This window comes from Rattus rattus, chromosome 2, assembly GCF_011064425.1.
Source record: "Rattus rattus isolate New Zealand chromosome 2, Rrattus_CSIRO_v1, whole genome shotgun sequence".
In the NCBI taxonomy this organism is placed as follows: domain Eukaryota; kingdom Metazoa; phylum Chordata; class Mammalia; order Rodentia; family Muridae; genus Rattus; species Rattus rattus.
The window spans coordinates 75,679,420-75,705,925 of record NC_046155.1 but is presented as its reverse complement, the minus strand read 5'-3'; the positions used below and the strand labels follow the sequence as shown (position 1 = coordinate 75,705,925).

The following is a 26,506-nucleotide window of genomic DNA, read 5'->3' as shown; positions in this document are numbered from 1 at the left end:
CTAGCAGTGATGCACATCACAGGAGGTCCTTGATAACTCTGGGTTCTGGGGCTCTGGTATAGCCGAGTGGAGGAGCATTTGCCCAGCATGCATGATGCCCTGAGGTGTGGTGGAAATACACTCACCTCCCTCTCCCACTACAGAGCAGGGTCTGATTCAGCAGCTCTAGGGCAGCTTCCAAGATTCTGTGTTTCCAAAAGCCTGCCGTGTGCTGCTGATGCTGCTTTATGGACCACTCTCTGAATGGCCAGATTAGAACTAAGATGCTGACACAGTGATTTCTCCATTTCTCCGGTTTTGACCTTATGCCCTACAGTAGAAAATGAAATCGTATCTCTCCTCTACCACTATCCCCTCGCCCACATACTCAAGTCCTGTCCTTAACCCTGCAGAGTTATATGTGCTTTTTGGCTCAACTAGGTTTTGGTGTTTACATTATTATACCTTTGTAGATAATTTTCACACTTTAGCCACACACTATGCTGTGATTGCATTTCCTTTCTTGTTCAACTTTTAAATCCTATTTGTATTTTCCTAGAGTTATTATTGACCACCCCATCTTACCTTTATTGAAGCAACAAAACTTCCAGATAAAACTCAAAATCTTTGGCTAGTAGACCCAACTGTCCCACAAAAGTTACATATAAGCTGAGTATGTGGTATTCACCATTAACCCCAGCACTTGGGTGGCAGAGGCAGGTGGATCTCTATGTTTGGGGCCAGCTTGATCTTCATGACAACTTTCAACCATCCAAGGCTACATAGCAAGACGTTGTATAATAACAAACAAACAAGCAAGCAAACAAACAAACAAACAAACAAAAACCCCTTACATCTTAGAGCCCTGTCCTCCAGGTCCCATATGGACAAGTTAGTTACTCCACAGAGTTCTACGAACATGCCAGGAGCAGGTGGGAGGAGTCTCCATTCTGAGCTAGGTCCCCCTGACTGCTGCTTGGCTAGACTGCCTCCCTTCAGTTACACCCCTCCTCTATCCCAGATGTTTCCAGTGCCCATGGCTGTGCAACTGGGAACTGATTATTTTAAATTTCCTTTGCAGCTAGCTGAGAGAAACATTTGAAAGTACAGAGATGGTTTCTGTATCCCCCTACCTTCCCTAAGAACTAAAATGGTAACAAGATGCCCTCAAGCAAGAGAATCACCCGCTTCTGACAGCCACGTGAGAAACAGAATCTCTCCACCGATAAAGCCTGGACCAGATCTGGTTTGGGGCATAACTTTTTGTCTATGCAGGATAATTCACAAGCTCCTTCTAGGAAGACATTGACATTCTTGCCAAGATGCTTAAGCCACATTCTGATAAATTTTAAGTAAAGCCTCTTCCGGGAAGCTGGCTTCTTATCTATGTTGCTGTCAGTCATCCGTCAGGGCTTTAGTGATCTGGCATTGGACTTTCTTTTTTATTGTGTTTTGTTGAGACACTCTTATCTAAAAGGGAAAGGACTATGGTGGTCATGGTGGTACACACTTAAAAGACTGAGGTTGGAGAATCACGAGTTGGAGGCCAGCCTGGGCTACATAACAATAATCTTTAGGTTAAGTATAGAGTCAGAGTCAGTGAGAGCCAGAGCACACACACACACACACACACACACACACACACACACACACACACACACACACACGGGAGAGAGAGAGAGAGAGAGAGAGAGGGAGAGAGAGAGAGAGAGGGAGAGGAGGGAGGGGGGGGGGGGGGGGGGAGGGGGAGGGGGGGGGGGAGGGGGGGGGGGGGGGGAGGGGGAGAGGGGGAGGGGGGGGGGGGGGGGGGGAGAGAGCTGCAATAGTTTTGCCTCTCTTTGAACTATGAGCAAGCTATAAGTTCTGTTCTGGAGGCTCACTTGGGTTTTAGGAGCTCTGAGTGGACCAAACAAAAAGGTGTTTCCTCTGAGCCTCCAAGACCCCCTGGAGGAGGGAGGGGAATGGGATTCGCATCCGGTCAGTTGCTGTATGCTTGCAACAACTTAAACATTTAGCATACTTGGGCTAATACAGTTTTCTGAGAGACCCCACAAGATAAGGATTGGAGAAAACCTTCGTGCATGGCGTCTTCCTGCCAAGCATCCATGGTGGGTGGGATGGGGGAATCAAAATATGGATTGAGGGGCTGAAGAGATGGCTCAGTGGTTAAGAGTACTGACTGCTCTTCCTGGGGAATTGGGTTCAAATCCCAGCACCCACATGGCAGCTCATACCTGTCTGCAATCTGACATCCTCACACAGACAGACATGCAGGCAAAACACCGATGCACATAAGATGAAAATATTAATTAATTAATGAAAATGTGAATTGAGATGAGGGAGGGGCCTACACGGATAGTAAATAACAGGGTGACTATGAAGGCTCACTCAGCCTGCTGCACACAGACACTGGGGAGTGCGAGGGAGGCCTGAGGAGGACTCAAGTCTGTCCGGTACAGCTTGTGCCCCAAAAGCTTCTGTTCAAACTGGGTTTCGGCCCACCCTCTGCTGCATCCTGAGTAGGGACAGGGAAGAGGCCAGCTTAGGGTTAGATGGGCTGGGGAGGTTAGAGTTTTGTCATTGCAACAAAGTACCTGGCAGAAATAACTTACAGGAGCAAAGATTTAAAAACATTGTTCTGTGGCTGGAGAGCTGGCCCAGCAGTGAAGAGCCCTTGGCGCTTTTCTACAACTGTATTAGCAGCACTGAGTTGAGGGGTGGTGGTTAGAGGTCAGGGCCCTGGAGCAGGAGAATTGCTACGAGTTACACACCAACCTGGGTTCCCAAGGCCCTGTCTCAAAATATTAATCAATTAACTAAAAGTTACTCCTTCCTGGAGCTAGAAAGATGCCCAACAGTTAAAATCCCTTCCCAGAGGCCCCACTCCAGGGCACTACTGCACTGGGAGCCACTCTGCCAACCTATGCGCCTTAAGGGGCATCCTTTAGGCATCATTTAATATCTCTAAAGAGGCCTGGCCATCACCACTCTTCAAGTCTGGGTCATGGAGGCTCCCGTACCTGGCTCAGTGTCTTTAGATGGTCAGAGCCCTTTCAACCAGCAGGAGTGGACTCTGGGCCACCAGGAAAGGCAGGACTGTGGGAAACATGTAAATTAATTGGATTATGTCTATCTCTGTCTAGCTTCCGAATGAATGAGACTCAGACTATGATTTATTTACTTAGTGCTTGAACAATTACTGGGGGGATCACCCCTAATCTATATCTCTATCTGTTAGACTGTTAATTCCCAGCTGTGCTCCCCAAATACTTGCTGTTTGAATCTCACCCGGGTGACATCTGCTCCAGCAGTCTGTCCTAGGGAATGATTTCTCTAGGGTACTCCTGGTCCATCATGTCTAATGGAGACTGCCTGTTCTCTCTGTCTTCTTCCTCCCTTCTCTTCCTCTCCTCGTAGCCCCGACCTGTGACCCCAGCCCAGAAACTCAAACTCCACCCCTTTCTATTCTCCTCAGTAACTGGCTGCCAGCCATTTTAATTTACCCAATTGTTTTAAGTTGGGGTGCAAGGTTTGCACAACAAAAGCTGGTATGTGTGGGAATTCATTCATCCTGGGGCAGCCAGATCTTGGGGTACAGAATTTATTATCTGATATAGCAGCACCAGAGCAACCCCCAACAGAACAGGCAGAGCATTCTCCACCCACCCCTGTGGAGACCTCTCATCTTCTGAGGGTTTGCTGTGTTTTGGAAGCACCAACACTTTTTTTTTTTTTTTTTTAAAGAACAGTACTATCTCCACCACCATGCATCTGAAAGGCTTACACTTGTCTAATTAGCAAGAACACACGAACACGCGCACGCGCGAACACACACACACACACACACACACACACACACACACACACACAGAGTGTAAGTGGTGGCTCTGTTCTCCAGATAATTACAGGAATCGTGAAGGCCATGTACTCGGGTCAGGCTGCGGTTGGGAATGGGATGTGTTTATAATGATGGCCGCCTAATACTGCCTCTCAGTCCTGCCAGAACAATTCTCAGCCTGTGTACACGCGGAACTTCTCACAGTGAGCTCTGTTTGTAGCTCTTCAGTCTCAGACCAGCTTCCTTCTGCTGAGGAAGGTAGACCAGAGCTGATCCTGAGCGGTGAGCGAGGAAGCTATATTCCTATTAGGTCCCCCAGCTCCAAGGTCAAAGGCTGCAGGCATGACAACAGCCCCCAAAGCTGGTGGGGAGGAGCTGCCCTATCAGGCCGTAGGTGTAGCTCAAAGGCTAGGCTGGCTACGGTCCATCTTGGAGTATGACAAATGGCTGAGATGCAGGATTCAGCTTTCCATGAAGTTTGGGGTAGTTTGAGGTGCCATGGTGACCACGATCCTCTCCTCCCTAGACTGGAGGCAAAAGGCAGTGGCGTATAGACAGGGAAGGTGAAGACTTAGGCTTTTGTGCCTGAGTCTGAGGTCACACCCTGCCCCTAACCCAAGATCTAGGTTCAGCCACCCAAATAGGAGACAGACAGAGATTCACAGCCACTAAGAATTAAAACCTATCGATTTTCCCCATTAGCTAAAGACCGCCATCAGAGTGCATTAAAACCAGGCAAAGCACAGCTTCATGAATAATTAACACCTGCAAATGACAACCCCATGGGACCTGGGGAGGCAGGCAGGGACATCCAGAGTCCAGAGCCAATCTGACCCCTCTGACTCCCACCTCAGAGATTGTAACATGAGCTGTCTCTCTCCCTCCACCCTGTCTCTTGTCCCTTCCTATTTCATGCCCCCCCACCTTTTGGAGGGGCACCCTGTCAAGTCTACGTATTGAGAGACCTGAGGTTAAGCCTTGAAGAGGTTAAGTCCCCGAGTATCACAACCTCAAGGGAGATGCTACTCCTCCTTTGTGAGCAGGTTCTCTTCCGCTGTGCAGTGCAGGGATTGGACCAGCTGACCTCCAGGTATGTCTGTCAGTCTGTGGTTCTAGTCGGGGACAGAAGTCTAAAACTACTTATGGAAGCTGCAGCAGAGCTTGTGGAGGACTCAGGGCCCCTAGATCATCTCCCCAGCTCAATCTCGAGCTAGCAGAAAGAAGCACCTGCTTTGGACAGGCCAATTCATAGAAGGTGCTCCATCCAGAAGAGTAAATGTCAGAGCAGACAACCTATAAAGAGACCCTGTTCCCAGAAACAGGCATGAATTTCAGTTTGAGGTAAGTCTCCACGAGAGAATCACGAATTCAAGGCCAGCCTGGGCTACACACTGAGGCGTCAGAAGTAAAAAGAGAGGAAAGAAGGGGAAGAGAAATGGGGAGGATTGGTTAAGATGGGCGCCTTTTAGGCTAATGAACAAGCCCAAAGTCCCATACAAACATGCCAGGCTGGCAGAGCTGGATCCCGGCCCCAAGCTGCTATCTGCCAGTCTGCCCTTTGTGCACTGCTCAGGAACCAGCCCCATTTTCTTCTTAGCCAATGAAGTCTAGACCTGTTCTTCCAGCTAGTGAAACTCAGTTCAGATGGCCCTTCCAGGCTCCTAACTCTCCCACCCGCAAACTCCCCAGGTTCTCAGCCTCAAGGCAAATTCCCACTTCATCTTCCCCATCCACACCTCCCCCTCCCCCGTTCTTCATCTCCCTATAGTGAGCAGAGTGGCTAAGAACAAACACTTCCCACGCCTCTGATCATGTTTATCTCTTCCTGTTTTGTAAGGCTCTGTACAACCCCGTCATCCTCTCTGGTCTGCTGGTCTTGCCCCACCTCTTGATCGCCCAGGAAAGATCTACTCCATACCAAAAGGCCAGTTTAAACACTTTGCCTGCCTCTCACTCTCCTCCCCAAATGCCAACTAGTTCCTGTGTTCCTGCTGGAAGGCTCTCCCCCTAGAGTCTAGATCTTCGATTGGCTCCTCCCCCTCCTGTAGGGTGCTGCTCCGACATCACCTTGTTGGAAGTTTTTTTGTTTTTTTGTTTTGTTTTGTTTTTGTTTGTTTGTTTCCTCAAACAGCCTCCCCCCCTTTTTTTTTTCCTTTTTTTTCGGAGCTGGGGACCAAACCCAGGGCCTTGCGCTTGCTAGGCAAGGGCTCTACCACTGAGCTAAATCCCCAACCCCTCAAGCAGCCTTTCTAAGTCCCTGCCTGTCCATCCCAGCCCCTCTCACGTCGGCTTAATTCCCCTCCCACCCCGCCCTTTTCACAGCCTGAATTTCTTCATCTTTTGTTTCCTCTGCTGCCAGGGCCACTGGAATGGTTGCCTGTGTTGTCAATTTCTGCACAGGTGAGGGGGGCTGAAAACCAGCCCAGGTTCCCACTACGGCCAGGTGCTTAGAGGTTGCCTGGAGGAGGCACTCTTTCTAATACATTGGCCCCTTGTAGACCAACAGCAAGCCCCTCGGCCTCCTGTGGGGCACAAGCCCACCGAAGGAGGAGGAGCCTCTGCCTTCCCTGACTGTGAGCTCTGCGTCCTGCCCAGAGCCTGACAAACACAAAAAGGTGCTAAGGAAACAGGTAAATAAGACCCACTCTGGTATCCCCCGAGCTGAGCATACCACTAAACAATGTCTGCTTCATCCCTGGCTTCCATTCAAAGTGGTCATGCACTTGGACCCAGAGTCAGCAATGCTGATTTCTGGGAATGTGGAGGGACTGGTTACAGTGTAGGTGTGAACTGGACGGCTCTCCCGGGGATGCTCCCCGGAGCTCAAAGCTCTGAGTCCCACCCAGATCCACCCTACCTGTGCATGGAGGGTCCAGGTGGCACAGCAAATCTGACCAAGCCCCAGAGACTGTGCGGCACAGGCTCACGGGCAGGAGGCATTACGGAGTGTCTGCTGGTGCACCAGGCTCCCAGCAGAGGCGTGGTCCTTGCTTTCCTCACAGTGGCCAGCCGCAGCCTCCCAGCTCTGGCAGAGAAGGAGTTAACTTCCAGGCTTCTCAGCGTGAATGTGGAGCTATTAATACCCACAGCCCAGCCATCTACAGCCACCACAAGGCTGAGCCCCAGAGCTGAGGAGAGAGAGCAGGGAGCAGAGCAGCTTCCAGTCTGGCTGACCCGCACCTGACTTCAAGGGTCAGAACTTTTCCTGGGGACAGTGGAGACACTGTGCCAGCTTACCTGCCCTTGCCTACCCTCCAGCTTCAGGTGTCAGCTGGCTCTCCTGCAGGCCACTGCACTACTTACTACAGCAGAGAACAAACTTTGTCACCCACCAACGTGCCTGTGGGTCAACTAGGAGGAACAGACTGCTGGACAGACAGACAGAAGGCCAAGTCAGCTGTGGGTCTGTGCTCACAGTCCTGCCCCTGGCAGACATCAGCAGAGTAGACAGCTAAGGAGCTAAGGACTTCTCCAGAGGCGGTGATAGGACCTCAGTCCACTACCGGCCACCTCTTGAATCCAGCCCGGTAGCTGCCGTTCAAGGGTGGATCCCGTGGCTGGAACCCCTGTGCCTCAGGACAGGAGCCCCAAGAGAGCTACAGGCTCCTCCACCTACCGAGGCGACGGGTAACGTGGGCGAGAAGGCGCAGGTGGCAGGTAGGCAGGTCCGGGGTCCTGAGGCCGACAGGCTGCTGACCCTGGAGCACACTGGCTCCGAGAACCGTGTCCTGGCTGGGGATGATGCTGTGGAGGTCACCAACAGTCACCCCTGCCCTGTCCTGCGGCTGCCCCTGCCTGGCCCCTGGGCTGTGGCGCTGACGATGTACCAGCTTTCTGCTTGGTCTGCTTCCACAGAGAGGAGGAGGAACTGGAAGAAGTTCCACTACAGAGGTCAGTGCTGGGGTGGGTGGGCAGTGGGCTGGCAGGACCACTGTGCAGCCCTCTACCAGGAACTTAGGGGCCCAGTACTGGTGTTTATGGGATCTGTCTGCCCAGGCTTACCACCCACTCCTCCTTCCCGCTGAGCTCTCTGCCTGTCACCACAACCTTCCCACTCCTCCCACTCGGGCCCTACCTAGATTGATTTACCTGTCCCTTCACTCCCATTGTGGTCATGTCTTGTCCCTACTTAGAGACCTTCATGGTTCCTCGGTTCCTACAACAGAAAACCAGCACTCAACATTCAAGACCTGTGATTGGGGTTAACGCCCCATTTCGCTTGGTTCCCCAATATTACCAGGAATACCCTGGCTCCCCTCCATTCAGGCCCAGCTGAAATGCCTCTTCTTCCAGGAAGGCCTCCCAGAAGACACGGGGTCCGCTCCAATCTAAGAGCCCCTTGCCCTTCTAGCATTGCACTGGCATTTAACACATGTTCAGTCCTTGTTGAATTAATAAGTGAAAATGTGTATGTGCGCATGTGCACATGTGTGTGTGCATGTGCAAGCACCCATGTGTGTGTAAAAGAGGGGAGGGAGGGAGAAAGAAGATGAGGGTTTCTGAAGTTGGGATTGCATATTTGTGACTGTGTATACAGGTTTGTGGGAGCAGATGTGAGTACCTTTGGGATGAGAAGAATTGGGCATGGTGCCAGTGACCCCAACCCTCAGGGAAACCCTGTCTCCAGCCAAGTGCATTACCCAAGCTGTGACCAGGCCTCTGGTTGTGGATGTACAAGTTGACAGGACCACCTCTGTTCCACCCCAGTATGCTCAAGCCAGTGCCACTGTGGGAAAGGCAGATACAGGACTCAGCTAGGGTCTCGTCCATGTCCACTAAAGAACAGGAAGAGAAAATGTGGGCTCCTGCATCTGGATGAGGTGCCCCTCATGACTGTATTAGACCCCACATCTGTGGTTTCCCTGCCAGGAGCCTCTGTGTTAACATCTGTGAAGTGGGAAGCTGCTTCCTGCCCTGGTTGCCAGCTGACCGTGCAAAACAATGACTGGACACCTGCAGAGTGCCAGGCTTCAGATGGGGCCTGGTACCCTGGCACAGCCCTGGTGAGGTCTGCTAGTAGATAGGTTGGGCAAAGATTGGGGGCACATTAGTGGGAGTGGGTACATAGCGCCCATGGAGTCGGGAGGCAAGATGAACGGACCACTTCTGCTCGCAGGGACCACGGTAGACCCCATGTAATCTCTCTAGAAGTCCAGATGTCTCCCAGGGAATGCAGGAGGCCCAAGAAGAGGTATTGGTGGGCTGTGGGGCGGCATTTGGTGGTTTGGGAAAGTAACTGGACAAGGATGGGTCGAGGATGGCAAAGACAGTAGTATCAGATCACATAGACCTGGACTTCCGAGCTGAGCATTTGAACAGCCATGGAGGGCTGGAAGCCAAACAGGTGGATAAAAGACTCAGTGAGGCTCAATGGGTGACCCTGTTCTTTACTCCACTCAACTCCACACCCCCAGTGCAGCCATTCTTCATAGTGGAGTCTTGGAGTGCTTGGCGAATGACTGTGTCAGCCAATGAAGTGACAGAGGAGACGGGGCCTTGGCATCATCTGTGGTGACTGTCTTTCTATCTCTCTTCTCTGTGCCTCTGTCTATCTCTGTATCTGTCTGTCTCTGTCCAGGTCTATCTCTCTCTGTGTCTGTCTCTGTGTCTCTGCTATCTCTATATCTGTCTCTGTCTCTCTGTTTTTGCCTATCTCTCTATGTGTATATACCTCTCTGTCTGTCTCTCCCTGTCTCTCTGTGTGCCTCTGTCTTTCTCTATATCTGTCTGTCTCTATCTGCGTGTACCTCTGTGTGTCTCTGCATGTCTCTCTGTATCAGTCTCTGTGTCTATTTCTCTCTCTCTCTCTCTCTCTCTCTCTCTCTCTCTCTCAGAGTGGGGATAAAACCCAGGGCCCTGCACGTTTATGTTAATGTGCAAGGTTAATTCTAGGTTAATTCTCAGCCCTGAGCTGACGGTCAACAACACACTGTCAAGCCCTGCCCTGATGTCCCCTGGCTTCAGGTCTTGGAGCAAATCAATCCCTACCAGTGAGTGACTCAGGAAGCCCCGGGATGAGGCTCAAGCATTAGGGCCAGGCCCTTGTGCCCTTTCTCCCTCATCTTTCCTCCACCCCACCTGCAGCTCTGGGGATTCCTGTGTAGCAGAGGCCTCTCTCCTACTCTGGGATGTAATGGCCTATGTTATAGCAGAGGCTACTATACTTTCTAACTGATGGACTCTGGCTCTTTAAGGCCTAGGGAGGGGACACTGCCAGGCTGGGCAGAGATGGTGACCACAGGTGCCAGGTGGTGAAGCTAAAAATACTGAGTGATGTGGACAGCCAGGCTGTGGGAGCCAAACAGAGCTGGCTGGGAGGGCAGAGACACTGGGTGGGGTCACCTTGGACTTAGAGAGTGTGTGGTGCACCAAACCCCTTCACCACCTCTCCTGGCCTTTCTCTGGCACCAGGGCTTCTCTGGAACACCCAACTTCCATCTCTAAAGGCCAGGATTCTGCCACAGCCCTCTTCTGTGTAACCCTGAGGTCCCTTTGGATCTCTTCTCAAGCAAAATTAGAGACAGAGAGGCTGTAAGGGGTATAGGCAACCTGCTCATTCATTTTTAGGTTGAAATTCCTGAAGCCTCCTGGGACTGGATGTTGAGGCCACAGAGACGAGAAGGATCCAGTCATACCTTCCTAATGGGGCCCAATGCCTTGTGGGTGAACATGCATCTCCATGAGCTATAATGAGAGTGTGAGCTTCGTGGCCCCAGAGGCCGTGGGTCGATGCACACTGTGCCCCATGTCAGCAACCGTGTCACTAACCACCTGCTCACGCTGTTTCCAGGTGTTAATTAGGGTGAGGCAGCTGTTGTGCCCAGGAGCCTGGGGCATAGGATCCCATTCTTTTTTTTTTTTTTTTTTAAGATTTATTTATTTGATGTATATATGAGGACACTGTCTCTGTCCTCAGACACACCAGAAGAGGGCATCAGATCTCATTACAGATGGTTGTGAGCCACCATGTGGTTGCTGGGAATTGAACTCAGGACCTCTGGAAGAGCAGTCAGTGCTCTTAACCACTGAGCCATCTCTCCAGCCCAGGATCCCATTCTTTACGGTTGATATCCACGAAACGGAGTGTAGTGAGAGAGGCTCTGCTCCAAGCAGTCTCTCACTGACCCTGAATCCTTCTGTCATGGGGCAGGCATCACTCAGAACCACATTCCACTAACAGAGAAAGAAGAGAGAAGGGAGGAACCAGGTGTGGTGCGTGCCCGCAAGCCCAGCATTCACGAGTCTGAGGCAGGAGAATTGTGGGTTCAAGACCAGCCTAGGCTATACTCTATCTCAAAACAAATACATTAAAATGTCAGCCAAGGTTTTTGTGAGTCACAACTGGAGATAGCGTCTTTTACCTGTGTCTGCGTGCATTGGCTATCTCTGCAAGGGATGCTGGGAAAGGCAGTCCAGTGCAGCAGCCTCACTGGGGTATTATGACCATGGAATAGTTTGATGTATGAAGACAAGCCTCCTTTGGTGCCAATCATGCTCATTCAGTCACTCAGCAAAGCGGCTTGGTATCGTTCATGGGTGAGAGCTAGAAGCCACATGAGAAACACCAGCTCCACTGTCCTGAAGCTCAGGGCTAACGAGAGACAGATGATACATAGGCAAACTTATAACTCCATCATCAGGTTCAAACCCACGGTGGGGGGGCTGGCGGGGGCAAGGGGATGGACAGCAACACACAGGAAACACACACCTTGAGTAAGGTGAGCTGAGAAGCTGGCATCCCGGACCTGGAAGAGGAAGGGGACGGGCCATCCATGCAGACAGAACAGATACAAGGGCCAGAGGACACTGGCAGGCAGTGAGCACTCACTCTGGTAGGCCAGTGTGGACAAGCCGGAGGATTGTGGGACGGTGACAAGGGTGAGATTGGGATAGACCAGATCAATCAGACCTTGATAACCCTGCTGAGAATGAAGTTTAGGTGGGATAGGGAAGCTTTTAAGTGGGGGAACAGTGAAATCTGGTTGACATTTTAAAAGTCCCTGGGGCTGCTCTGGGCAAATCAATGACTACCGGGCCAGCATGGATAGAGGAAAGTGGTGCTGACGTCACGGAGGGATGTGTAGGGTGGGTGACCTGTGGGCCGGCCAGGGTCAAGGGAAGAAGATGACTGCAAGTTCATTTTGAATATGATTTATCCCAGGAATTCACACAGAAGTTCAATCTCCAAAGACTTAGGTCAATAATATCAAAAGATAGAAAATTAATTTAGTTGTGGTATTAGAGATGAGGTAGTGACTTCAATGGGTTAGCTCACTGGGGTGAGAGCGCCTGTGAGCGGTGGCTTCCTAAGCAGAGGGAGTGGCACCCTATCCAGGTGTTTGTGTACTCCCGCCTGATATAATGTATCTGCCAACACCTTCCTGTTCCCCACAGACACTGTGCAGTGCTACTTGGACTTCAGGCTGAAAACCTACACACAGACTCCATTAAGAACATTTTAAATTATATCTATATATCTTGTAAGTGTATGCCATGCATGTGTGGGTATCCTTGGAGGTCAGTTGGAGTTATAGAATTATAGGAAGTTGTGGGCCACAGGACATGGGTATTGGGAACTGAACTAGGGTCCACTGAGCAATCTCTCCAGCCCATTCTCTTTTTTCTTTTTCTTTTTTAATATAAAAAATGTCTGGGTCAGCCAGTATGAAGTATAGTCGGGATTAATTCTATTTTATTTTTTCAAGTATTTATTTCTGAGGAGAGAGCACAAAGTACCATGATGAGTGTGGAGATCAGAGAACAACATGGAAGTCTAAGTTCTCTCCTTCCAACATGTAGGTCCTGGGAATCAAACTCGGGTCCTCAAGGTTTGGCAGCAAGTTTCTTTACCCACTGAGCCAACTCACTGACTTCCCGCAAATTTTTTTTTCTTTTTTTTTTTTTTTTTTTTTTAGGATGAATTTATTTAGAACATTTCAAAGAAATGGGCAGTGCAGGACAGACTTACCTGCAATTTTTTTATTTCAGATCTTGCATGTACCCCAAGGACCCATGTGTTAAAGGCTTGGTCCCTAGGGTGACACTACTGGGAAATGGTGGAGTCATTAAGAGGTGGGGCCTGGTGTGAGGAAGTTAGGTCTCCGTGGGACAGGTTCTTGCAGGGAGGGCTGTGGGGCCCCTAGTGTTCTCTCTTTTCCCTCTGCCTGTCACAGCACACATCAGCTGGAAGCACTCGCTGGAAACGGAGAGAAAGGCAGCATGTGGGGAAACTAATTCAATAGACTCACAGAACCCCGAAAGTTGAGCGTGGACAAACCCATGGAACTACGGTTAACTCTTCAGATCTCCAAAGCTGATGACGTGGTTAGAAGGGAGGACAATGCTCGGAGGTCGGGTACAGCAGGGCAGTTTAGGAGCCTGTGATGGTGCGCGCCTTTAGTGCCAGCACTGGGGAGACAGAGCAAACGGATCTCTGTGATTTGGAGGTCAGTCTGTCTTACAGAACGAGTTCCAGGACAACCATGGCTACACTGATAAACAATATATAAAAACAGAGAGAATGGCGCAGCCCAAATTTCATGTTGAACCTCTGTCACCCAGCACCCCTCTCCCCACAAGCACTGGGTTTCTCAACTGCAAATTTCACTTTTTAAAAATTGGGTGCATGGTTTACTCAAAGTGAATGTGAAGTTTGTAAGCAATGAGCATAAGAAGTTCTGATATGTATATGTTGGGGTAACCCAAGCCTCCATGTTGGGGTAACCCAAACCTCCATCCAGGCAAAGGACATTTTATCTTCCCAAAAAGTTCTCTCTCTCTCTCTCTCTCTCTCTCTCTCTCTCTCTCTCTCACACACACACACACACACACACACACACACACACACAAAGGGTAGGGGCATTACTACAGTTTGTATCAGTCTTTGAAAGCTCCTGAGAGTTAGCAGGAAACCAGGGATCCCAGAAAATCCTGAATCTAAACAGAACCAAAGCAAACAAGAAAACAATGTATGCAGAGAAACAAAACTTTCAAACAAGATAGAGGCTCTGTGTTCAGAGACTAAAAGAATACTTTGTAATTATTAAAGATACAGAAACAACAGCAACAAAAGTTAGGGCTGGAGTCTAGGAAGACTCAGTGAGAACAAAATACATTTAAGGGTATTTCATACAAACAACTCTAATGGACTGGCTGGTTTCCTGCGTCAACTAGACACAAGTTAGAGTCGTCAGAGAAGAAGGAGCCTCAGCTGAGAAAACCGGTCCATGAGTCCAGCTGTAGGGAATTTTCTCAATTAGTGATCAATAGGGAGGGCCCCGCCCACTGTAGGTGGTGCGTCCCTGGGCTGGTGGTCTGTAAGAAAGCAGGCCAAGCAAGCCGTGTGAGGTAAGCCAGTAAGCAACCTCTGCATCAGCTCCAGGTTTCTGCTCTGGTTTGAGTTCCTGCCCTGACTTCCTTGCATAACCAACAGTGCCGTGGAAGTTTAAGCCAAATAAACCCTTCCTCCCCAACCGGCTTTCTGGTCATGGTGTTTTGTCCAAGCAATAGAAACCCAAACTAAGACACACATGATTTCAATATGTAGCTCAGGCTGTCCTGGAACCTGTCATCTTCCTGCCCCCATCTCCTCAGTGCCCAGCCCGTGCCACCATGCCCTGCTTTATTTTTGTAAGAGATAACAGAAGGAACAAAAGAGACTACGAGGCCAACAGGAGCCGCCCCGGAGCCTGGGAGGGCAGACCTGGAAAAGTGAGGGTGGTGGCTCAGAGGGTGGTGGCTCAGCAGAAGGGAGTGTTAAGACCAGACCCCTCCATTCCCATCTGGGGCTGCTCATGGGAAGGGTGCACAGGCTAAATCCTTGGGGAGAGCTAGCTGGGTTATTTTTTACTTTTATTTATGTGCGTGTATCTGTGTGTGCACCTGTGTGTGTGTGTGTGTGTGTGTGTGTGTGTGTGTGTGCATGTGCTTGTGCAAGTATGTGTGTGTGCTTGCAAGAGCCCAGGGAGGTCAGGAGGGAGTTTGAGCCCTTGGAGCTTGAGTTGTAGGCATCTGTGGGCTGCCTGATGTAGGTGCTGGCATCTGAACTCTAGTGCTCTTAACCACTGAGCCATCTCTCTAGCCCTAGATTTAAAAAAAAAAAAAGATTTATTTTTATTTATTATTTTGCTTCAAAGTGTGTGTGTGTGTGTGCATGTGGGTGCTAGGACCCAAACTCAGGCCCTCTGCAACAGTAGTACCTGCTCTTTACTTTGGAGTCATATCCTTAGCCTCAGCTTTTTTAAAAAAAGAGATTTTATTACATATATTACTTATACAAAATTATGGTTCCATTATGACAACTTCATACATTGTACCATGTACTTTGATTCTATTCACATATTCTACAACCCTCTCTCACCTCTCCTACTGCCCCCCTTCTTTTTTCTAAACAGACCCCCTTCTTTCATGTCCTTTAAAAAGTGTAGATTCAATATATGCAAGAGGGCAGGTGACACCTGCCTTCTGAGCCTAGTTAATTTAGCATGGTTAGTCTTAGCACGATGGTCCATTTCCCTGGAAGTGACTTCATTTCATTCTTCATGGCTTAATAATACTCTATTGTGTACAGAGACTGTCATAGTTAGGGTTTCCATCGCTGTGAAGAGACACCATGACCAAGACAACTCTTATAACAAACATTTAACTGGGGCCGGCTCACAGTATCAGAGTTCAGACTATTATCATCATGGCGGGAAGGATGGCAGCATGCAGGCAGGCATGGTGCTGGAGGAGCCAAGAGGTCTATATCTTGGCAAAGGCAAGCTAGGAGGAGGCTGTCTTCTGCTGGGAACCAGGAGACTAAGCATAATTCCATACTGGGTGGAGCTTATGATATATATATATATATATATATATATATATATATATAATGACTTTAAAGCCCGCCTCCACAGTGACACACTTCCTCCAGCAAGGCCACACCTACTCTAATAAGGTCACACCTCCTAATAGTGCCACTCCCTATGGCCAAGCATTCAACATATGAATCTACAGGGGCCCACCATATTCAAACCACCACAGTTTCCTTTCTGGATGGATGGATGGATGGATGCATTGGTGGCTGTGTGATGTGCTCGTTTATGATGTGTGTGGAGCTGGGGCTGACACTGGGTGTCTTCCTCTCTCAGCCTCTATTTTATTTATCGAGTCGGGGTCTCTCACCGAACTTATGGCTGACCATTTCTGCTAAATGAGTTTGCCAGGAAGCACCCCCTACCCTGCCACAATCTACCGCTTCTTTCTCTGTCCCAAGATCTGGGGTTATAGAGATGGGCTGCCACATCTGGCTTTTATGTGAGTACTGGGGATCCAAACTCAGGTCCCCAGGCTTGCACAGCAAGCCCTTTACCCACCAAGTCCCTTCTCTAGCCTCCCATGTTTTCTTTTTCTAGTTTATTGTTCTTGTTGGTGCTTGGTTAGTATGCAGAGTAATAGATATCATTTTATCATATATAAATTCTGCCTTTGTAACATATATATATATCTTACCTTTTGTCTGTCGCTCTGTTGGTGAGCATCCTGACGGGTTCCCTGACTTGGCTGCTGTGTGTAGTGCAGTGACACACAAGGGTTTGCACGTGTCTCTGTGTTGTGCTGACTTAGGTTCCTTTGCTGTTTCATGTTGTAGTTCTGTTTCCAGGTTTTGACCTCCATACTGATTTTCAGGGTGGCTGCCAGGTTCATGGCTTGGTAGCCAGAGTCAGTGTGGTGACTCAGATCCCCATGCATCACGCCTTAAGGAGAGAAGAGACATTGGCAAGGATCATCCATGCCTTGCCGTGTAGTGTTGGGTCTATGGAAGCCACATGGACATCACCTAGAGCTACCTTGAAGTGCAGGATGTCTGGCCTCACTGAGATCCTCCGGAGACTCATGCATAGGCAGAAGGAAGCTTGGGTAGCAATGCTCAGAGAGAGCAGCAATGAGTTTCTCCTTCTAGCCATGCTTCTGGAGGTTAAGGGACACGACTGCTTGGGATGTGGCTCTCCCTGGTGAAGCCACTTGCTTGATGCAGGTAGTAAGAGGGTGGGTGATGGGTAGGGGAGCAAGTGGGCACTTTCCAGGATAATCAGTGTAGTGATGGAGAGTGGATCCCAGACAGGACGAGGTGGGCTGTGGTGGGCTGCCCGGCAGCCAGGCAGTAAGAATATAAACTTGTACTGGGTGTCTGTCTCTAAGCAGTCAAAGGGCTGTCATACAGAGGAACTGGACAAACATGGGGTAGATAGAGGGCAGAAACGGTGAGGAAGCTACTGACTTAGAGATTAGGGTAAGATGAGTGATTGATGGGTGAGCTTGTACCTGGGGACATGGTCCAGAGGGGCAGAGTGGGTTAGAGGTGACATTAGGACATCCAGGCAATGAGGGGACTGCTCTCTGACATGACTTTGTTCTCTAAACTCTGTCCCTCACAAGTCTGAACACAGTCATTTGTTCTGGGGCCTGGGACATCTGAAGGCTCCTAGGACATCACAATGTGCGGCAGAGCTTCAGGACCACAGCGAGGACAGAGACCAAGTTCATGACAGAGATGGGGAAAGACACACAGGGGAACAAGATGTGCTGGCTCTGGCACTGTTCAATCATAGCCAAAGACAAGGCTTTGAGTGGACCGGAGGCACCAGTCCCGGACTTAAATGTCCTAGGTGATGGGGAACAAGTGATGAAAATGTGCTCTTCGCTCCCAGAAAGGAATAGTGTGTCAGGGTGTAGGGCTGCTTTTGCCATCCTTTGGTCTGTCTTGCACTGTAGAATTTTGGCCACTAGAGGGAGCCCTGTGCTCATATTTCCAGGGATTGTCCCTGCAAGGCGCTGTTTGCTCAAGCTTGACTTTTCCCCCACTCCCCTCTAATGACTGGTCAGGTTCAGAGTTTGAAACCATATACTCTAGGTCCACTACTTGTAGGTTATGTGACCTTGGCAGAGTAACTTAACTGTTCTGTATTGTGGTTTCAAGAGCCATAAAATGGACGTAGTTTGTAGTGATGCATACATATTGTCCCAACTCTGGGGCGGGGAGGCTACATCAAAATAGTGAGTTTGAGGGCACTGAGTTCAAGGGTAGCCTGGTTTGTACAGACAGACTCTGACTCAAAGGAGAAAAATATAAGGAGCCAACACTTAAAACCCAGGGCATTCTGTTCTTGGAGCAAAATTTGCAAGGTCTTTGGAAAGCTACCGCACCAAGAACCCGAGTCTACATTCCCACACGGCTAACCTGGGCACAGCCATGTGGAGATGAGCCTCAAGCATGGGTCAGCGACTCTCTCACAGATCCTGCCTACAGTCTGTCAGCACCACAGCCCTCCATGATGATCCACGGGAGGCAAGAAGGTGGTTGTGACTCAGTACAACTAAGTAGCCAGTGTTGGTTCAAACTTTGACAGCGTGACCCTCAGTAGTTTAGTTCAGGCATATTTAAACATAGCACAATTTAGTGGACATTTCCCGGTGATAACTCAACCCTGTACACACAATAAGGCTTAAGACACGGCTACAGCGAACCCTTGGTAAAGTGCTAGTGGCATCTTTTGTAACGATGGGGATCTATAGATGGACTCCACGTGACACCTTCCACGAAGACAGGTTCTACAGATTGACAAGCTCCTGATAGGGCCCAGGGGAGGAGGATCTGGTGTGGCCTCAGCCACACAGATATCTCGAGAGTCACCAGGCTATTAATCATGTCCACTCCCAGCCTTCTTGGTGGAAACCAGATCATGCATCTCCCCCTGAAGAGACAACCCTATGTGTTGAATAATATTCCTGGGTTCCCTCATGCTTATCTGTGAGCACAAGGCCCTCTGTACTTCCCACACCCGGGCTGGACATTCACACAAATGTAGGATGCGTGACTTCTTGGCACGCAGTGTTGCCCCTCCCATCTGAGGCAGGCAGTTTTCTGGGTGGTGCTTCTGAGTTCTCTCCCCCACAAAGTCTCCCTACATAACCCCAGCTTCTTCTTATACACCCAAACCCTTCTCTGCTCAAAAGAGTTCCACCTCCATCAGAGTTAAAGCTTCCAGTGGCTCCAGCTACCTCTTACTGACCCTGTTGCCCCAGGCCCCCAGCATTGAAATCACTGCTGAACACCCCAAGCACGGCAGGGCCCTGGCACTAGCTGTTTCCTTGGCCTGGCTCCTGGGCTGCATGTTCCTCCCTCACCCTATTCTAGTCTCTGCTCAGAGACCACCATTTCTGCGAGGACTTCCCAGCATGCCATGCGCCCTCTCCCTGGCTTTTTTTTTTTCCACTTTAATGCCTTGACCTGTATCATTACTTCTGTGTCCTATTTGTCACCGTCTCTCTTTACTAGAGCAGAAGCTCTGCAAAGACAGAGACTTTTCTGTGTTGTTAGTTGAGTTGCAAACAGTGCTTAGCATCGAGTAGGAGAACGTAATAAATATTTGTAGGTATACTGTAGCTCAGGGGTAGAAAGAATTTGCCTGGCATATCAGGGACACTGAATTTAATTCCCAGAACTGCAAAAGAAAACAAAAAGATAAAAAGTATTTGCCTGGCTGCACATGGTGGTGCAGGTCTTTAAACCCAGCACCTGGGTGGCAGAGGTGGGCAAGTCTCTGTGAGTTCAAGGCTAGCCTGGTCTACATAGTGCGGTCTAGGCCAGTGAGACCCTATGTCAACAACAACAACAAACAAACAAAGGAATTATTTGTCTGTTAGTGGGTGGATGAAAGTGTGCAGTGAAGGCATTGGTTGTACCAAGTGACCCAACCAGGCCTGAGTGGGATGGTGTAGGAGGCTGGTGGGCCTGTCAACACAGAAGCACAGAGCCCACCTTTGGGGCTGAGCACCCTGGGATTGGTGTCTTAAAGCTTTCCATTTGTTTGTCTTTGGCTCTGTGACTGAAGGCTGATAGAACCTTTCCACTGGGGACTGCATTTGGATGGATCACTGTCAGGGTGGCCCCAGGCAACTGTCCTGCGAATGTCTTCCTACCCAGGGGAGTACGGTATTAAATAGAGGTGAAAGCCACTGAGAAAAGATCCTAGGAGAAAGAGAGTCTTCTGCCCTGCATTCTGAACACGGGCAGCACAGGTCAGCCCCCGGGCTCCAGGGTCTGTAACTAGCATGCACAGGTGCATTGTGGGGGTTAGACTTTTTTGTCTACTGGAGCTCTCAGTGTTAGGGAATTTTGGACGCCACATCAGGGAGAGCCAGGCCAAGCAAACCTGAGACAAAAGCCTTGAGGTGACTAGCATCTGACCTTGTCCCTGTAGCTTAAGCAGCAGGCTAAGAACTGGCTGGAACAAGCCACTGGATGTCTGGGCCTCTGTTGTCACATTATGAACTAGTCGGAAACCTGTTGCACATGGAACCTCAAGGGTGTGGGGGCATTCAGTGATCAGCAGCCACGGTCCTTGACCAGCATGGATCGTGTCCGTGGTTATTCTGCAAAGTCTCGAAGCCTAGACTCTATTTATATTCTTACTCTTTGAAACGTTCAAATGGGGGTCTACCTTTTACTTCCAAAGGATGGGTAAGAAGGGACACCGTGGCGCTCAGTAGTGACCTTAGAACCATAGTGACCAAAACAGTGATGGCTTCACTGAGGGCTGCAGACGCTGCCCGTGGTTTCAGACCGTACTTGGGGAAGCTGCAGGATGTGGTAGTGTCCTTAGGTCTGGTGGGTAGCTGTAGACCTTGAGAACAGCCTGGTGATACCTGGGAGGAGCCTGTGCCTCATTCCCTGTCCTCCATTCTGGCTAACCCCTCGTATCTCCCCAGCCACTCGAATCCAAGCCATTCTTTAGGATCCACTTAATTAGCCAAGCTTATTAACTCCCACAAGGCTTCTCCTCCCCTCCTAATTAACTCGCTTAATTAGGGCTTGCAGGCCCAGCTCCACCCAGCCCCCTCCAGTTCCCTGCCTGTCTCTCTTCCAGGCCCTGGTTCAGCCAAGCCCCCACCAGGCTGAGAACCCTGCAGGTGTTGCCCGAGTGCCTTCAGCACCCAGGTCTTCCCTTCCCTTCCCTTCGTGTCCTGTTCTCTGCCACAGGACACCAGGACTCTGCTTTTCGTAGCAGCAGCAGCACAAGGCAGAGATGAAAACAGGTCAGGGCAACGGATGGAATGAGGGGAAATGGACCGAGATGAGCCTGAGCTGGTGTCAAGGAGGGCTGGGGAAAGCTGGGCTAAGGAACATGAGAAGATGCCAGGGCCTGGACCCCAGAGGCAATACAGGTTTGAGTCCCAGGCTCTCTGAAAGCTCCATCCAGCCTCTCCTCTGTCTGTGCCCTGAGATAGAGGGACAGCCCGTGTGAAGGGGCCTGGATGCATAGAACACAGCCTGCCCCAAGTCTGTGTCTGTTAAATACACAAGTGACCTTGTGAAGAGGCTAGGGGTGGGACTTTGAGGAATCGAAGGGAGGGTGGAGGTAGCCCGGGAGAGTACCATGCCGGGTCAGGCTCTACAGTCTGGAGTCCTGGAGGAATGTGCTGGGCATTGGGACGAGGAAAGGCATGTAGATCTGGGCATGATGGCACATACCTGTGATCCCACACTATGGCAGCTGAGGCAGGGAGATCAAGTTGGAGGCTAGCCTGGACTACGTTGTGAGACTCTGCCTCAAAAGCAAGGATAGAGAATGGGGCAGCTGAGTCAGGGAGGTCAAGTTGGAGGCTAGCCTGGACTACATTGTGAGACTCTGCCTCAAAAGCAAGGATAGAGAATGGAGAAGTGGTGTTTACCTGGGTCAGATGAGCAGCTGTTTAACTCACTCGCAGAATTTAACCATTTTAGAACCTCCCATTCATCTGGGTGATGGCCATACACACCTTTAATCCCAGCACTCAGGAGGCAGAGACAGGAGGATTTCTGAGCTCTAGGCTAGCCTTATCTACAGAGTGAATTCCAGGACACCCAGGGATACACACAAAAAAACCTGTTTCAGAAGAGAAAAGAAAAAGGAGGAAGAAGAGGAGGAAGAGGAGGAGAAAGGAGAGAGAGAGAGAGAGAGAGAGAGAGAGAGAGAGAGAGAGAGCGCGAGAGCGCTTGGGTTTGTAAGTAACAGAGATCCAAGTCTCTCTGATTTAAACTCAAAGGGGGTGAGGGCTGGAGAGATGGCTCAGTGGACCTGGATTCAAAATTCAAATCCTAGCTCCTACAGGGCAGTTCACAACTGTCTCTAATTCCAGTTCCAGGTGATCTGACACCCTCACACAGACATACATGGAGGCAGAATGCCAACGTAGTAATAATAATAATAATAATAATAATAATAATAATAATAATGATAGAATAAACTCGAAGGGGACTTTACTGGGTCACAGAACTAAAAGGTTCGTCTTCAGGCACACAGGGATGATGTCAAGGGGTTCATGACGAGATTTGTCCCCATCTCAGTTCTATATCTGCTGTGCTGGTGTCCTCCTCTGGAGGCTCTCCCTGGTGGGACAACTCCAGGCTTACACTCAGCCTTTCACTGTGGTCTCAGAAAGGACCCCTGTAGCCAGGGAAAGGTGTTCTACACTGATTGGTGGGGCTGGGTCACAAGACCAGCCCAGGAGTCAGACACCATCACCATCAGCTCCCCTGAGTTATGAAGGGGATGGCAAGGAATGTAGGTTCCTAAAGGGAAATGGGGGCTCTGGGAGCAGAACGTGTAGACAGATGCTAGGTAACGGAGTCTGTGCTGCTTGGACTGCGTGGGCATCATGCCAAGCTCAGGAAAGTTCCAAATGCAGGCATGTGAGGCAGTCCCTGCCAGGCCCCACCCAGATGTCCTTGGCCTCCTTCCCAGCTTTTTGCATCTTCATCTCTTTTCCTGAAGGCTTCCTGGTTCCACCCCCATCCCTACTCCCACCCCAGCAGCTCTTAGCCATTCCTGCCTCCAGGATGTGGCCAGCATGTCCTACACTGTCTCAGAGCTCTTCAGTGGGCTTGGCTGTGTGGGTTCTGCAGTGGTGGCGGACTCCGTGATACACACCTTGTCTCTGTTTCCTGCTCTTTCTACTCCCCTCCCTGAGGTCCCCTACCAGATCAAGGACTTACTCAACTCAGTCTCAGAGAAATCAAACTAGGACACCGTTGAAGCCACCCCCACCTCCAAGCCTCCCGGGATGTGTGCTAGACACACTTGACCCTTTACAAACGCCTGTGTTCCCAGGGGTCACTTCTCCAGGAGTGGGAACGGAGTGAGCTCTGAGAGTCTATGCCTTAGTCAGAGGACTACAGAGATGCAGTGAAGGTGGCTGGGGTCGGGCCCCATCAGGTGCTTATTGACCAAAGTAACAATTGCATCCAAGCCTGAAGGGTACAGCATCTATCACTATGGTAACCAGACAGCAGGGTGGTAAGGGCCAGCAATGCCAAGGTCTCCCCATTCCTATTGCTTCTCTAAGCGTGACCAATGAGGTAGGTCATTCTGTGTAAGTGATGTATATATAGATATGTGTGCGTGTGTGTGTATGTGTGTGTGTGTAATATATGCATACCTACATACATATATACATACATAAGTGTGTGTGTGTGTGTGTGTGTGTGTGTGTGTGTGTGTGTGTTAGGCAGGGTCTTCCTTGATAAATCAAGACTGGCCTTGAACTACTGACCGTTCTCCTGCCTCTGCCTCTGCAACACTAGGGTTATATATAGGTGGGAGCCTCCCCACTGGGGTTTATCCTGAGTATTTCTAGGACCTGGCTTTAGGAAACACAGACTCTCAGGGTGGAAAAGTTCCAAGTTCTGCCTGGTGATGCACACCTGTGGCCCTAGCAGTTGAGAAGTGGAGACAAGAACACCAGGAGAAGCTCAAGATCATGCTTGGTTATACAGCAAGTTCAAGACTGGTGTGGGCTCTACCTAAAGACTATACATGGACTGACCCTGGACTCTGACCTCATAGGTAGCAATGAATATCCTTGTAAGAGCACCAGTGGAAGGGGAAGCCCGGGGTCCTGCTAAGACTGAACCCCCCAGTGAACTGGAGTGGGGGGGGGGGGCGGCAAGGGGGGGAGGAGGGGGAGGGGAATACCCATAAAGAAGGGGGGGGGGAGGGGGGGGGATGTTTGCCTGGAAACCGGGAAAGGGAATAACACTCAAAATGTATATAAGAAATACTCAAGTTAATAAATAAAAAAAATAATAAAATAACCATACGATTCAAAAAAAAAAAAAAAAAGACTGGTGTGGGCTATTTGAGAGTCAGTACCAGATGAAAGAAGAAAAGAGAGGAAGGAGGGAGGGAGCGAAGGAGGCAGATGAACCTGTGATGTCAGCAACTGGGAGGTTGAGTTCTGCTCTAGCCTCGTGTATACAGTGAGATTGTCTTGAGGGGAAAAATAATCACGTTTATTAAAACTTTCACAGAGTGATTTTCAATTGTTTTGAAAAATGTGTAGTCACAGTGAGTGGCGTGTGCCACGGAGGCCAATGCTGATGGATTATCATCTTCGCATCCCATATTTTTACTAAAAAATGAACCACAGCCCACATGGATCCCATCAGAACCCTTCCTCCCAATCCCAGATCTTGAATTTATTCCAGGAGCAGCCACTTCCCTGACATTACAGACATTGCCTTTATATTACAGACATTACATTACTGCCTTTGGCTGGCTCACCGGTAAGGAGCAGAGTTCCTGCCTCAAAGCACAGCAGGCCTGCAGAACCACAGAGAAGCAGGTCTTTGCTCCAACTGCATCATACGGCACTTGTCGGCATCAGTGGCTTCCTGCTGGCCACCCACGGTCCCAGTTGTATTTCCACGTGGGGCAGAGAGCACAAGAACACTGCTGGAACACTCTGATGCTCCCGTGGGATGAATTCCAAACAGAGATTTCAGAGACCTCCTGCCCCTAGCTACTGCATCCCGAATGCCTGATTCTAACTGAGCCAGCCTGAGTCCTGGTAGAACCCTAGCAGAAGCTGATTATCTCTGTCCTCAGGGCCCTGGACATTTCTGCTCCAGTTGCCTGTACTTTCCATATCCGTGTACCCAAATGACATCATATCTGTCATCTTAAACCTAATTTGCTTCCTGAATTACCCAGTCACCAGTATCACTAGCTGTACGAGCTAGTCACCAGCATCAGTGCTGTAGGCATGGGGTAGCCATTCAGGGGAGGAAGTTCTTCCTGTACATGGGCCAATGACCAGGACAAGATCAAAAGCTGTAGTCCAAGATGCTCCGATATCCTCCTCAGCATGGAGATGACCAATATACCCAATCCAAGCTCTTCCAAGGTCACTTTCTTTAGCTGTTAATGTTACCCAGAATCTAGTAGTTTGAATGCTGTGACGTATAGGTTCTAGAGCACAGAATTTCGTGATTCCTCCTAAAATCTCCTCTACCGACACCCCAAGAAGTAGAAACTTGACTCAGTCACAGGGAGAGCTCAGTATTCAAAAGGCCCTGAGTTTCCTGGCCTTGTGTGTTTCTTTGTGTGGGAGGCAGTCCCTAGTTACCCAGGAGCACGCCATTGTTGCTGGTACAGTGCTGTACCCCTATAATCCCAACACTTAGGGGGTGGAAGCAGGAGGACTTTGGGTTTAAGGCTAGCCTGAGCTACATGGCAAGGCAGTGTTTCAAACAAAACAAAACTGACTTCATTGCGGAAGAGAACGAGCTGTATGTTTGAACAAAGAAAATATGCATGAAGATCTCTGTTTTCCAGTATTCTGTGTGGCTGTGGAAATCATGGCCAAGTTGTAACTCCATGGTTTACTATTTAAATTGCAGCTTTGATGGGCACCTTTCTAGGTGTCAAGGACAAAGGACTGTAGCATTTTCGTCAGCTGCCTTGTTCCTCTGGTCAAATAGACCGAACAGGGTCTGCCCTCTGAGACACAGACCAAGGTAGGGTCAGATGCACAAGCAATTTACTGTGGAAAATGCTTCGGAGGGAACTAGAGGAGACTTGGAGGAGTGTCAGATTGCAAGAGACCTAGCAATTGAAGAGGGGGTTGGGGAGCGCAGCAAGAGCCTAGAATACTTCCATAAAGCCAGTGGGGAGCCCAGGACACAAAGCTGCTATCAAAGGAATGTTATGTGCCCAAGTAACTGCTCAACCCTAGTTCCCCAGACTAGGGATCAGCCACAGGAAGCAAATGGGAAACTTCTTTGTGAACCGTAGGCTGGTTCCCAGCTGCTGCTACTGGTGATGGTTGATTCCAGTCCCAAACAGGGCAGGTCTCAGTGGCAGAAGTTCAGACATCATCACCTCCACCACTTACACTGTACAATTCCACAGATCCCGTGAGCCTCCTCCTATGGGAAAAGTTTGAAGGGGAAGGCAAGAGAAAGAAGCTGAGCTCTTTCTACCTTGCTGCAGGCTACTGGGGGCCATAGCAGACTCTCACTCTCTCCTCTCCCAACATGCAGTCTAAATTAACCACTGACTTCCCTAAGGCTTGGGCTGCTTGTGATGGGTCACCCAGTGGCATGACCCAACCTCTAGGTCAAACAGATCCAAGTGCTTGCCTTTCTCTTTTTCTTTGTTTGCTTGTTCTTCGAGACAGTTGCTTTTAAAGACAGGGTTTCTCTGTGTGGCCTTGGCTGTTCTGGAACTAGCTCTGTAAACCAGGTTGGCCTCAAACTCAGAGATCTACCTGTCTCTGCCTCCTGAACACTAAGATTAAAAGCATATGCCACCATGGCCCAGCTGCTTGGCTTTCATAATCAACAGATACCCAAATTGTGCATTATCTTTTCTTGCTTCTGCTTTGTGA

The 26,506-nt window shown here is 49.7% G+C and overlaps 1 protein-coding gene across 1 annotated transcript in view; it reads left to right on the top strand.

Moving 5' to 3' along the window:
- The first annotated feature begins 7,431 nt into the window (after nt 1–7,431).
- Sbk1 (SH3 domain binding kinase 1) overlaps nt 7,432–26,506 on the top strand; it is a 44,453-nt gene continuing 25,378 nt past the window's right edge. Inside the window, exon 1 of the mRNA XM_032892681.1 lies at nt 7,432–7,708. The gene's annotated coding sequence lies outside the window, so the exon portion shown is untranslated. The remainder of the gene's footprint in view (nt 7,709–26,506) is intronic.